This window comes from Anastrepha obliqua, unplaced genomic scaffold, assembly GCF_027943255.1.
Source record: "Anastrepha obliqua isolate idAnaObli1 unplaced genomic scaffold, idAnaObli1_1.0 ptg000005lb, whole genome shotgun sequence".
Lineage (NCBI taxonomy): Eukaryota > Metazoa > Arthropoda > Insecta > Diptera > Tephritidae > Anastrepha > Anastrepha obliqua.
In genome coordinates, this window is record NW_026562177.1 from 1077531 (window position 1) to 1091789 (window position 14259).

Here is a 14259-nt window from a genome sequence, read left to right on the forward strand (position 1 = left end):
AAGGTGTACGTCGATAATTGAGCCATACCACTATTATCATAATAAAGAAAAATAACAGCAATTTCTTAAAAAAATTGTATTCTATTTAAAATTAATACCGGCTCTCAAAACTTAACCACACTTTATTTTCAGATGTTAGAAATAAAAAAACAACAACCCCTCAAATATTTTGCGGGGGGGCTCGCACGCCAGTGTGTCTCTACCGAAAGTTAAACTAAGTAATTGATTTTAGCAGAACATCACTTTTGCATAAAAGGCTTATTGACGCTATACATCACTGCACATATACGAGTATATTTGAGTAGGTAATAAATTATCCAACCTACTCAAGGATTTCTAAAATATCCTTTGTATACAAATATTTGTCTATTCTGCATACCTTTGCATGCCTTTCAAAATAAATTCTTCTACTTTATAATAAAAGAAATCAATTGCCGTTTAAATTAGTTACTGCATGTTTTGGTTTACATACATACATGCATATCCTTATTACTTGACCTGCCTTACCAAATTCACTACATACATACAAAATTTAACTGTGTTCGTTGAATTGTTGAGTTACAAATTTCATATTGAATCGTTTGCCATGGCTTACTAACGCATCATAAAGTTATACAGTGTGGCAGGCATGCGGCGTGATGTGCTGCTAAGCGCCAAAAGATAGGCTACAAAAACTTGCAAAAAATTGAGCGCTTTAGAATGAATACAACAAAAACGTTTGAGCACGTGAGATTTTTCAAAAAACCTTCGGTGAATACATCGTTTACAGCAGTGAACTTGAAAGCAGCGAGAGAAAGAGAGCGAGAAAAAATATGACTGATTATAGCATCAAAATTATTATGGATTATTTTACTGAGCAGATATTACATTTTACTATCTTACTTGCTCAAAGTTTTCTAGCTAGAAATTCTTTGGGATGTTTTTTTTTACACATATTTATTTGTTTTTGTTTTTATTAACATTTATTTTGTATTTATTTACATTAATTGTCAACATCTTCACCTGCGCTGACATTGCTCTCTCCTATTCTCCCAGCAGCTATTCATCGCCGCTCAAACAAGTTGTGCTCTCCCTCGCTCTTTTTCTCTCTTCATTTACAACTCCGCTCTGCATTCACTAACCTTTTGCTCTAGCAGCTTTAACCAACCTTCGGATTACAAATTCTCTCAAACGATGCAAAATTCATTCCTTCATTGCCTTGGGTCGTAATTTGTGTGGCACGTGGGGCATACAAAGTTTGTGCACACACACACACATAACAGCACACGCAAATACAGTACGAAGCTGTTCGTGCGCGCTCGTCGAACTGCCCTACGTGCATGCAGCGAATTCAACGACGGCGAACGGAGGAAATATATGCCGCGCTTTTCGGCAACGCCGTGTCGAGGGTATGCAAACAGCCTGGCAAAGCGACATCAGTTGAAACAGTTTCAGCTCGAAAATCCTACCGTAAGGATGTTAAAACATTAACGACGCGTAGACACATTATCAAGCGGTTAGCGGTACATAAAGTAAAAAACTAATAAATAATTAATTATAAAAACAAACGAGACAAGTTGTAGATCATCAAATCGATCTGTGGCATTTTGGAAAGAATTATTCAAATAAGAAAGCGTGAAAAATTATTATGCATTTGCATACATACACACACATATTTGGTTGGCTGCTCGAGTAGCTTCAACATGTTTGTGATTTGTAAAAATATGCTTTTCGACGGAGCGAAAAAAGTGTTTCAAAATATTTACTGAATAGTGAGTGATTCGATGTACGGTACGTTGCATGTACACCTGATGGTGTGCTCGTTTGAGAAAGTAGCAATTTTTGGAAAGTGAAATCGTAAGCAAAGAAGAAACCAAAGGAGGGAAGTCTGGTGACGAATTCACTTCTAGATTCAGTGCAGGTTCTGCGGCCAGCTTCCTAATCGACCTGTGCGATAGTGCTGAAGTTAAATGTTAGCAAAAAGCTAGAAAAATATATTACAGTGTTGTGCAATACTTCCCAAAGGACTAAGCAGAGCTAAGAGCGTTTGTTTGTGTGCTCATCCAGCGCGTCTTGGTGTGTGTGCGCATGCATACAGTGAATGGCAAGCGAATTGTTCGCTATATAAAAAATAACTAATGATCTCAAAAGTCTCGAAATAACGCTTTATGAAGCTCTAAGCCATGCTCTCGAAGAAAATTAAGTTATAGATTAGAACAAGACTTTAAATGACAAGCCAAACAGGTCCGTGCGTGGCGAGATTAAGTGAAGTGTTAGTGTCAAAATGAAGTAAGCGAATATGCATATAAATATTTAATAGTACGAGCACATGTAATGGAGATGTTTGAAAAAGCGAAAAAAATAATATAATGGTGAATTAAGAAACAACAAAAAAAAAAAATAACACAAAAATACCAACAGACTTTTGTCATTACTGCAGCTATTCGAACGCAGACGCTGACCTTGGCTTATGCAGTGAATTTCAACGCTTAAATCAACTAAGTAAGCAAATATCACTTAATTTGTTGCCATATGACAAACAAACTGACAGATTTATGTATGTATGAATTCATATACTTACGCATATATAAATGGGAAAGAACTTGACGTGCGCTTGTGTATATGGTTTGTCATGTCACGCCAGTTCTTCGACACGAGCTTTTGCTAATCCACGTTCGATTTACGATATACTGCTGGTTGTGGCGGGAAGACCTTCATTCACGAGGCTATTTCCTGTGGCAAACATTTTTTCTTTCTTACGCAGATAAAATAAATCAAGCTTTGTTCCAGCTGACTTTTGACTAGATGAGAAGGGGTTTTCAACTGTCTTTGATTTGGAATATGTATTCGCTGCACATAAAAGTATTTACTATTCAAAAAATTAAATGGGTTCTTGCAAATCTCGTAATGAGTTCTGCTTGTTAGTTTAGCGCGCAATACAAGCCTTGGCTGTAGGTATCAATTTAACATTCCATAAGCCATTTGAGAGATGTACTGACTTCCACGGCAAGTGAAATTGTAGACCAAAAACTGCATGTGGCTGCCTACTTAGTGGCGAGAAGAAAATTTAATACAACTCACTCAAACATTTTCGTATCTCGAAAATCGGTGATCATTGCGTATGGTAGCAAAAATGGTTCACAGCAAAATGTTGCATATCAAAGAGCTGGCAACAAAAGTTATCCTAATTGTGACTTTCGTATAGTTACAGACTGTTATGCAGCACCTATATGTATGCAATAATAAATCGATGTCCACTCTTTATTAAATCGAAAAAGTGACGAAATACGTAATTTGAAATTAGTTCTCCGTTGGGCATCCAGATTTGGCCAGACTTTTTCGACTTTTAACCTGAGCGTAACATGCTTTCATTGTAGTTAACGATTTGAGCTTCCAGGTAGTTTTCTAATAAAATGTTAAAAACCATCCTCGAACAGAACGAAAAAAGGGCGAATTTGGGTGCCCAACCAAGGTATTAAAAAAAGATGCCCACGGAGGGTTAAATGATAAAACTGGCGAAATTAGGTGCCTCCTTCAATGTAACTACAAAATAAGACACAGCAGTCCTGTCAAAAAATATAGGTTCAGTGAATGTAAACGTTGAACCTTTCGTTGTGAGAACGACGCACGTCTGTATTTTTAGTAACTTCTTTCAATATTTGGAATTCTGTCGAATAGATTTTTCTCTTTTGGATTTTAAAGCTAAACGAAAAACAGGTACCTACTAACATCATTCATAAACAGAACGAAGAATAGAGGCTCTAAAATATTGCCTTGAGTTACCCCCTGAAGATGCAATGAATTGTTCGGAACATTCACTGAATTATATGAGAAATGCTATTAAATAATTAAGAAAAATTTATATGTCACAGTCGACTGGAAAACCTTCGCAAAGGTTGGAAAAAATATTCACCAAAAGCAGCTAGTTAGCAATTGTAGGCCCACCCATGACAAATTCATGGTGATTGGGCGAAAATAGGCTGTTAGTATAGATTTTCTTTAACAATTTCTTCGAAAGGTTAGATATGTTTAATAGAAAGCTTCGAAATCGGCCTGTAATTGCGCACTTTATTCTTTTTGGCACATTTGAAAATTGGGGTGAGTGAAATGAAATAGTTGAAAGTTGATTAGTATGACAAGAAGAAAACAAGTGCGCATTATCACGAATTAAATTATATATATATATATATATATTCTTTTTTTTATAGGTTTATATATATATGTATATATAATTGGCGCGTACACTTTTTTTGAGTGTTGGCCGAGCTCCTCCTCCTATTTGTGGTGTGCGTCTTGATGTTATTCCATAAATGCAGGGACCTACAGTTTTTTGCCGACTCCGAACGGAAGATATTTTTATAAGGAGCTTTTTCATGGCAGAAATACAATCGGAGATTTGCCGTTGCCTGCCGAGGGGGGACCGCTATTAGAAAAATGTTTTTCTTTATTTTGGTGTTTCACCGAGAATCGAACCTATATATATATATATATCTTATAGTCCGGGAGCCAGGGGTCATTTTGACCTCATAATTTCATGCCGACTGATTTTAATACTGAAGGCAGACGCCATCCAATGGATAACGAAACCAGCCGTCACCTGGTCCAGTAGCGGTGGGTACGTGCGTGGGATACTGCGAAACGCCGTAGAGGGGGAAAATACGTCAGCTGAACAGGCGAACTTGTAAAATAAATTGAAAAGTACATAATTTTGGACGCACATGAAAGTATAAAAATGATGGTCAGCTGAGTTTATAGAGGTGGGAAGACCGTTAGCCGAAGCAAGAATGTATCATTGCGTTCAGCTGACGTATTTTCCCCCCTCTACGGCGCAGCTGACTATTTTTTATTCTACTAAATTTCAACAATACATGAAAAAAATTTGAGCCGGTATAAAATGAGTTGGTAGAATTTTTTTTTCGACACGTTTCGTACCCTCCCACAATCACACCCACCGCTTGTGCGCCAGCTGACGTTCACTTTCGTAATTCATGAAAGCTAAATCACAAGTATAGTCAAGAATTTAACGCTATAAAAACGCAGTCCAAAATCGACCCCTGGCTCCCGGACTATTAAATTTATAAGTGTTCCATGGAAACTTAAGCGATTGCTTTTTAAATTGTGGTATATTACATTTTTCGAAAAGATGTCGAGCAGCTGAGCTTTAAAGGCAGAACAACACTCAACGATATTTTAGTCAGGAAGTAGATCTTTCAAACTGCTGTCAAGTAAAATGCCGAAATATAATGCCCTTTAGACCTAGAAAAAGCACAGTGCCCAGACGAGAAATTTTAGGCAAGTTGCACGCCCTGTTTATTACTCGCAACTTCATAAAACTCAACATTAAGCAATAAAGTGGCACAATGTTCATCAGAAAGCGGGAAGGTTGGGAAGCATTCAGAGATAGAAGTACGAGTATTAATATACGACGAATAGGTGAACCAGAATTCCATTGAGCATATTTCCAGGAAAACTAATTTTTACTAAGTCTAGGCTGAAGAGATGTGTATGAATTTACAAAATTTAGTAGACGAGGAAAAATTGTTTTTTTGTTTTTCGTAAATTTAACAAATAACTGCTTGGCAGCGCTAGCAACTATGGCTTTCGGCTGAAATTAAAATACCCTAAAACACTACTATGGTTACCATCAACCTTATTTATAAGTAGAAAAGGGTACTATTCTTGTCTGTATGTGATTTGTAAATATCATAATTACTATTAGCTGATATGTAAGAGGCAAGTAAATATAAAGAGCCATAGCGAGATGATCCCTTTGCGCAAAAATACACTTGATCAACTGTGGGATGCTCATTTAAGAGCGAGATATGGAAAATTTTGTAACATACGGCGCACTGCAGTGAGAACTTTAAGCTTAATAGCTGTTGAAAAAATGTACATTGCATAAAAACAGCCCTTATTCATTGCACTTTCATCATATACATTCTGTCAAAAAATATCGGGAATTGTTCATTTAAAAAGCGCGCGTTACACGTATGTATATATAATTTTTTTCACTGGAATGTTGGTACAACTATCCTCTATAGCATCGGAGAGTTTACGCGTGATCTGCCGAATTTTGCTTGTTTTTGGCAGGTGTGCTCTGCGATTTTCACTATGGATAAAAATGTTGAACAAAGAATTTGTCTTAAATTTTGTGTTTTGAAAGGATTTCGTGTGCCGAATCATTGAAAATGTTGCAGAAAGCCTATGGTGAATGTGTTTTCTAAAAAAACGGATCTATGAGTGGTATAAGGCTTTTGCAGAGAACCGAGAAGTCGTGCAAAATTTGCCCCGATCTGGTCGCCCTTCAACGCCTTCAAGGGATGAAAACGTCGACAAAGTCAAGGAAATGGTCCTGGAAAACCATCAAACCATCATTTAATTTTGAGGGAGGTAGGTCCTGTCCTTAGCGTGTCTCGCGAATCAATTCGCAACATTTTACACTATCAATTGGGCATGAGACGCTCGATGCATGAGGCTCCTTGACTCATGCGAACCAGTCAACAAGCGACTGAATGGTGGTATTCATATGAACCGAAACCCAAAAAAATCGCATTAAAGCCGGTCAATAGTGAAAGTCATGCTACTCGTTTTCTTTGATTATCGTGGTTTTGTGCACTCGGAATTTATTCCAAATGGTTCTACGGAAACTAAAGAATATTATAATATGGAAGTTATGCGACGTTTGAGAGAGAATGTGCGTAGAAAACGGCCCAAATTGTGGAAAGAAAACTCATGGATCTTGCACCATGAGAACGCACCATACCACAAAGCTCATATTTTGAACACTTTTTGACTAAAAACTTTGAGCTCGAGTAATAAATTGTAATTTATATTACGTGAAAAAAAAACAGGCAAGAAGCCCATAAGACAAAGAAGAAGAAAGGGAAACAAATTTAATTTGCCTCCATGAACGGCTTGCCTGTAGCGCTTCAACTAGTCGCCTCCACGTGTTGGATGGCCTCCCGCGCCTATGATTTCCTTGCAACTTTCTAAGACTGCTTTTAGTCCGGGAGCTAGGGGTCGATTTTGGATTGCGTTTTTATACTGTTAAATTCTTGACTATACTTGTGATTTAGCTTTCATGAATAACGATAGTGAACGTAGGCTGGCGTACCCGCGGTGGGTGTGATTGTAGGAGGGTACGAAACGTGTAGAAAAAAAATTTCTACCAACTCATTTTATACCGGCTCAAATTTTTTTTCATGTATTGTTGACATTTAGCAGAATAAAACAAAATAGTCAGCTGACACCTGGTATCCAGTAGTGGTGGGTACGTGCATGGTATGCTGCGAAACGTATCGAAAAAAAAATTTAACAACTCATTTAATACCGGCTGAAATTTTTTTTGTGTATTGTTGACATTTAGTAAAATAAAAAAAAAATAGTCAGCTGCGCCGTAGAGGGGGGAAAATATGTCAACTAAACGCAATGATACATTCTTGCTTCGGCTGACGGTCATCCCACCGCTATAGAAGCAGCAGACCATCATTATTATATTTTCATATGTGTCAAAAATTGTGTAAAAAAATTTCACTCGGCATAAAGTAGTTTTACATTTTAATTTATTTTACAAGTTGACCTGTTCAGCTGCCGTATTTTCCCCCTCTACGGCGTTTCGCAGTATCCCACGCACGTACCCACCGCTACTCGACCAGCTGACGGTTGGTTTCGTCATCCATTGGATGGTGTCTGCCTTCAGTATTAAAATCAGTCGGCATGAAATTATGAGGTCAAAATGACCCCTGGCTCCCGGACTATTTTGCAATCTTTCCATGAGGCTTCCAAAACGTATACCCAATCCATTTCCATTTTCTTTTCGTTGTTTTGTTTATATTCCGATTGCTAACATTTTGAAGGGGATTTTGTGAAAATTTAGCAAATAATTTGTTGAATTTGTTAGATTCAGTAAAACGAGAAGATTCAGTACCGAACAATTTTAACGGTTTGGTTGTTGGTTCCAGCTTTTTGTACTCAGTTCATTTACCTTACAAGTAATCAGCTTACTTTGCCAGTTTAGCCACCACAGCCAGTTTAATGCATTTACTGCATGCTTAGACTGCTTAGAATGCTTCGAACTTTTCGAATGTTCGAATGATTTTGAAGGGATAAATTTTTGTGTTATGTCAAATAGCGCCACATTTGAGGCACTCGATATAATTCTTATGTAATTTCGATTAATAAATTCAACTTGTCTTCACGTGCACAGCCACCAACAGTCGAAAAGATGGCAATGCTTCTTGCAGTGAGTGGCATCGCATGCGTTGCCATCGTTGGCAGACTTAACTTGGTGTCCTGTTGCTACGATTAATAACTAGAGGTCCACTGTTTCGACTGCATATGTTTTTGCTTTTGGTGCGCCGCGATGAAACCAAGTTTCATTTACAGTTACAAAACAGCGCAAAGACACTTTCGGACTGCCATTGAACAACGCTAATCACGAGTTTTAAATTTTTTAAATTTTGTAAAAAAATAAATAATTTATGGTCTGATTTTCTGATCTGGTGAGCAGAAAAGTCGGTGTAATTTGCATTGGTCCGAACACCCTGACATTGAGTATATGCAAAGCAGTCCATGGAGGAACTTCTTTTTAAAAATTAACAAAAAAAAAAACACTATTTAACCGAATTTAAGACCGGTTGTGGCAAAGGATGTCTGAACCATCAGCGGAAATCGAAGATCATCAATCACAATAATCGTTTTTTATGTCTCTGTAAGCTTAACTGTTGACCGAAACAGCATTTCCAGTGGTATTCAGTGGTGTCAATGAATGTCTCCCATCGAAAATCTACACCAAACTGTCACTCTCTGATAACTCAGAGGCTACTCAACGACCACGTGCAGGTTTTCTCACCCTCAGCTTTTCATGCGGTCGACTAAAAACGGTTAATATAGATGTCATCAGACCATATCACTCTTTTTCAGTCGTCAGCTCTCCAGTGTTGGTTTCACGTTTTTGTCATATACTGCAGGTTTTGGTGGCTTGATGGCGGCTTCCAGCACGATTTTTTTAGCACTCTACACGCTGTTAACCCACTGACGAGCTTTTCACTCTTTCGTGAATTTGATAGAATTTCTTTTTGAAAAATGCATGCATATATAAAACTTTTAGCCAGTACTGCTTGCCACTACATATGTCATGAGATATGATTCACTAGAGATACTAAAGTAGAAAATGGGCAGAACTCTTGGCTTCACCAATATACTTAGTTATCTACTTATACCTAGAGGAAAAAATTATTTATGTTACACGATTATTAAAGAATTTGTGATTTCGCTTAACTGGATTGCATTGCTTTGTATGTGTGTATGTATTAAAATGAATTGACCTTGAAGCAGCTGGCTGATTTAGTTTAATAATTTAATAATTCTGAACTCGTTTATTGAGTTCAATGTCAGCCATCGGCGCTCCTTGCATAGTTTATTTGTTCCTATGCACTAAATTACTTTAAACCTTTTTGACCTTCGACTTAATAATAATTCTTTGCTTGAGTTTTTCCATTGCAACATTTGTAACTGTAACAGAGCTATTTTCTTATGCAAATATTTTCATGTGCCATTTTTAGGTAACTTATTGTCATTTGACATGAAACATCATTAAAATTATACACATTGCAACAACAATGCATTGTCTTGTCAACAACTATAACCACAAAGGTTAATCATCGATGGCTCACCAATCAGGAGAGATACCTTCGAAACTCATCCATTTGTTAGTATGCATGTAAATGCGTATGTATGTGTGTAGTACTCAAAAGTTAATGACATATTGGGCTAATCTCCACACTTATCTACTCATATTTTTTGTGCTTCTGTTTGTTTTTTCCACAGGGTATGTTTTTTTTTTCTTTTGCTTTTTGGTTTTTCCCTTTTTCCTTTGCTAATGAGACATATAAAAGTTATTTACTTTAATGCGTCTATGCACATTAATCAAGTTGTATAGCCTTTTGTACTAATCCGAATGAGCTTTTTGCGCGAACGAAAGTCAAATGATGCGGTTGGGAGGTTCGGTGTGCAATATGAAGTGGTAATAAAATAAAATAATACAAATATTGTGGGTTGGGCAATCATGGAGTACACGTTAATGTGTTTTAATTTATGTGAAAGCAAAACTATAAGAAAAGTCAGAAAAGTGCACGTTTACCACCTAAAAAGGAACAGAAAACTATTTACTTATAGGTCAAAGGAGATAAAACACTCTGAAACAACGAAAAGTAACTTAATTTTAGAAACTTTCTACTGCAAAGAATGTGATTAGCTTAAGGTCGATCCTGAATACGTACCAGGCAAAGAAACAGGGAGAGAGAGAGAGAGAATGTGATTGGCTTAGAGCGAGTGGAAAGGAATTGGAGAGCATGAGAAAGGTAGCAGAGTTACTTGAGCTTTAGATTGCGTTTGTTTGTGACTTTATTTTCTGAGCTCTATGGGTTTTGATGCTAAAGATATCAATATTAATCAAACTAATAGCATTAATAGAGTAATTTTTTACGGAAAGCGATTTAATCGAATCGAATTCAGCGGTCTGATTAATCGAATTATAATCAAATCACCAGGCGGCCGCCGTAGCCGAATGGGTTGGTGCGTGACTACCATTCGGAATTCGAATCTCGGTGAAAGACCAAAAACAAAATAGAAAAAAGTTTTTTTCTAATAGCGGTCGCCCCTCCGAATGTATTTCTGCCATGAAAGAGATCCTCATAAAAAAAAATTACTGCCGTTCGGAGTCGGCTTGAAACTGTAGGTCCCTCCATTTGTGGAACAACATCAAGACGCACACCACAAATAGAAGGAGGAGCTCGGCCAAACACCCAAAAAGGGTGTATGCGCCAATTATATATATAATCTAATTTTACGAGGCGGGTGCAAAAAGTATGCGTGTTAAAAATGAAGACACTATTTTTTGAAAAAAAAAAAAAAAAATTATTTCTCAAAATAGTCCACTTTTAGAAAGATACACCTCCCCCAACGCTCAGGTCATTTTTTTAACCACTCCAAAAAAAAAAAAGGATTTGTCGAATTATCCAAAATACGTCTCTGTCTCTACGATGACTTCCTTGTTTGAACTAAATTTTTTTTCCCGCGAGCCATTTCTTCATATTAGGGAACAAGAAAAAGTCTCAGTGGCTCCCTGAGATCGGGTGAATTCGGGGGTGCGGCAGTAATTCACAATGCAGTTCACACAGTTTGGCGGCGAAAACTCCTGATGCATGTGCTGGTGCGTTATCGTGGTGAAATAGCACCTCCTTTTTCTCCAAATGCGAACGTGTCTCTTTTAATTTTTTGTGAACGCGGTCGAATAACTCACTGCTGTATTGTCCAGTGATTGTTTTTTCTTTTCCTCTATGGGAATAACGCCGTTCGCATTCCAAAAAATCGTCGCCATGACCTTTCCGGCCGATGGGACTGTCTTTGCTTTCTTTCGAGCAGATTCACCGGAAAAAATCCCGGTTGATTGCTTGGTTTCAAGTATGTAATGATGAATCCAGGTTCCATCAATGGTGACAGCTCGATGCAAAAATTCCTTCGGATCTCACTTAAATTAAGGTTCTGACGAAGACATGGTCCAGAGCGAAATTAGTAAAGAAGAGATCAAATATCTTGGGTGCGCAGGTAACATTTCTCTGATCTGGGTTCCAGGACAAAGGAACAAAGAGGGAAATGAAATTGCTGATGAGTTTGCCAGGAAGGGGACTGAATTGGTCTCAGAGACCTCCTACCCGGGCATCGACATCCCCCTGACAGTTGCTAAAGGTGAAACGCACAACGCAGTTAACAGCCGCATCCGCTTGTTGTTGCTTGTAAGCAATCGCGGCATCCATCGGGCCGGCAAGCTTTTCATCGCCAACCTATCATGTTAACTAGGCCGTTCTGGTTGACACACCTATGGCTTCTTTTACTTTGCACACTTTCTTTCGTTGATCAGCGAGAATATGTCGTTGACTTTTTGCATGAATTCCTCGCGAACCATGACTGCTGGGCGCCCTGGTCGCTCTTCATCAACGGATGTCCAACGGATGACCAATATCTAACTGTGGTCATAAATTGCGAGGCGTCCCCATAGACAGCATCCAACTTTGCTTTTACCTCCTTGCATTTTTTCTCTTTAAAAACAGAAAGCGAATCACAGAACGATACTGCTCTTTTTCCATCTTAGCGAAAATCACAAAACACGCCGTTGTTTGATAGATGGTAGCATACATTGCCAACACCAACTTTCCTCAGGAACGCCCTTTGCCATCAAACAGGGGTAATATTTAATCATTACTGCCATTCACAACATTGCAAATTCATACCATAGCTTTCTTCAAATGCATAGCCTGCTTGACAAGCCATTCAGCCAAGTGCCTTGTGAGTAAAGGAAGCCTACCATTTCTCAGAGTTACATCACTCATCTCAATGAAAAAGCACATCAAGTGTAGGCTGTTTATTCAAAACTCTACCTGTCTATTTGGAAGGCCAGCACATTAACTTTGGGAAAGCCGAAGCAGATTAACAACCAAAAAACTAACAAAATATTTTTTTTTCCAAACTTATTTTTATCAAAAATTGGAAATCAATTATTTTATAATAATACAAATTATTTATTTATTATTATTTTTAAACGAAAATAAACGAAAATAAATGAAAATGCTGATGCAATTAATTCTAATTATTATTTTTTTTAATCCTGCAATTAATCATTTGCTACATTAATTGAGTAATAATTTGGTTCGCATCCCTAGTTTTACCCTTATGTGGTGCAGCTAAATAACTTTTATTAATTTTTTATTAACTTTGTGGCTCCGAAAACTTTCGTTAAGAGCTGCATTTATGGGTAGACCTGGCCAGAGGGCATGAAAGTTCCTACATAACCGCTGAACGTGTAAGCGGCGAGGGGACCACTTTAGCTTCCTTATTTGTGCAGATTATTTAGTCACGATGTCGCCACATGCAGAATCGCCCGACAATTGCGGCCGACTATTAATACTAAATGCACAGAATCTCTGCTAAGCCAAGATAAGCACACTCATTTCAGTTATAATAGAGCATTGCCTATGGGGGATGGGTGTGCAAGTACATGACTTTGGAAGAGGAAGAGATAATCCCGCATCTTTTGTGCTATTGCTCTGCTCTATCCAGATATTGACTCTTTATTTTGGATAGATAATTTTTTAATGAATTGGAGGACCTCAGTACAGGTGAAATCAGAGATTTTCTAAATCATTTTTTTTAGTTCATATTTTTTTTATAGTTCATAAGTTAGGGCAGATAAGGACCAGTTCCCCACGCGGCATTACATTGAGCTATGAGCCTGACATAACGACGTCGCAGTGAACGTTTGAACAACGTGAGTTCGCAATCGGATGCATGGCTTGGTGACGCTGGGAACATTGTCATCATTAGAGCGACAGATTTTTCCTAGCAGACAGATCATCAGGATCGAGATCAGTAAGATTCTGATTCCGACATACTGGACACGATTTGGAATTGTGGCAATTGAGCTGAGATATGTTAACCTGCAACCTTAATAAACGGCTTGAAACCCCGCGAAAATGGCGTGCAGACACGAACACCATCTCCTCCGTTCTATTAAAACCTTGGCTGATCTTAAGATACGTTCACTGATCTAACACTACGTTCACTAACACTGGTTGTGTAGGTTGGGTTGACTCCCTTGACTCCCCATTAATTACGTTTGGGGCTTGGCTCTGAGCTCTGGACTCCATATGGACCGATCGGAAATAGCGGTTTTCAGTTTTGACCCAAAAGCATGGATAGATAATATTAACAAAATACGAAAACACAAAACCAAAAACAAACACCAGATGAGCAGCAAATACCTTTAGAAAAAACTCGATTGCGATTAATTCACCTCCCGCTGAAGATAACCGAAGTAATACAGCAATAGGCGGAGCAACGAACCTAATGACGCAGAGTACGGAAACAGCATATCCCTACCGCCAACGGCGACACCTACTTGCAGTTACCAAGGTACGCCAAAATTGACCCAAAACAGAGGCCACCAGGCCCTACTCGAGTGGAAAAGACTGCAGCAAAGCCAGCAAGACTTCTGACGAGCTCTCTGAGCTCCGCCAATACATATTTCGTTGGATTTTGTCTGAATATGTGTTACATGAAGATATTAAATATTTAATGATGTAAAGGGTGTTTTTTGAGAAACGAAATGAGAACTTAAAATTATAATGCAAAACAATAATATTATTGGAATGAATTTTTTATTTATTATAATCTTATTTTTTTAATGCAATATCCGACATATATGCGCAGCGGCTACGAGTTACA